This window comes from Bison bison, unplaced genomic scaffold, assembly GCF_000754665.1.
Source record: "Bison bison bison isolate TAMUID 2011002044 unplaced genomic scaffold, Bison_UMD1.0 scf7180017864185, whole genome shotgun sequence".
Classification (NCBI taxonomy): Eukaryota; Metazoa; Chordata; class Mammalia; order Artiodactyla; family Bovidae; genus Bison; species Bison bison.
Genome location: NW_011494757.1, coordinates 287,705 through 288,306, shown reverse-complemented (window position 1 = coordinate 288,306; position 602 = coordinate 287,705). Strand labels below are relative to the sequence as shown.

Genomic DNA, 602 nt, shown 5'->3' with positions numbered 1-602 from the left:
GCCCATGCTACTCTCTCTGCCTGCACTTCCCTCAGCTCCCACCGCCCTCGCCACTCTGCTGTTACCCTGGCTGGTGCCTGTTCTTCAGGAGCTGACTGCAGAGCCCTGCGTCAGCCCCGTTCACTCAGGCGTCCCGTCAGGGCGAGCCGTCTCAGCCCTATGTTCCAGCAAGTGCCCCCGTTTATTTCTGGGCAGTGGGTTTCACTTCCTCTTTCATTCCCCGAGCATTTACTGGCAGCCAAGCTGCCCGGGGCTGATTCAGTTAGGTATAGGTTCAGTTTAACGAGTCCAAAATATGTTGGTTTAGACCACGGGTCAGCGGACGGTGGCCTTGGGGCAAATCTCGCTGCCCTCTGCACAGCTCACAAGCCAGGCATCGTTTTCATATTTGTAAATGGTTGGAAAATGTCAAAAAGAGGCTAATATTTTGTTATCTGAAAATTATATACAGTTTAGATGTCAGTGTCCTGGCGGTTTTATTGGAACACAGTAAACGCTCATTCACGTACCGATTGTCTGTGGCTGCTGTCCTCCTAGAACAGCAGTACTGAGTAGGTGTGACAGAGGCCATATGGCCCTCACAGCCCAAATATTTACAGTCT

General features: G+C 51.7%; 1 protein-coding gene across 1 annotated transcript in view; it reads left to right on the top strand.

Annotated features, from left to right (window-relative positions):
* The window catches only part of OSBP (oxysterol binding protein), a 22,983-nt gene that overhangs the window by 10,174 nt on the left and 12,207 nt on the right, over positions 1-602 (top strand). The window lies entirely within an intron of this gene.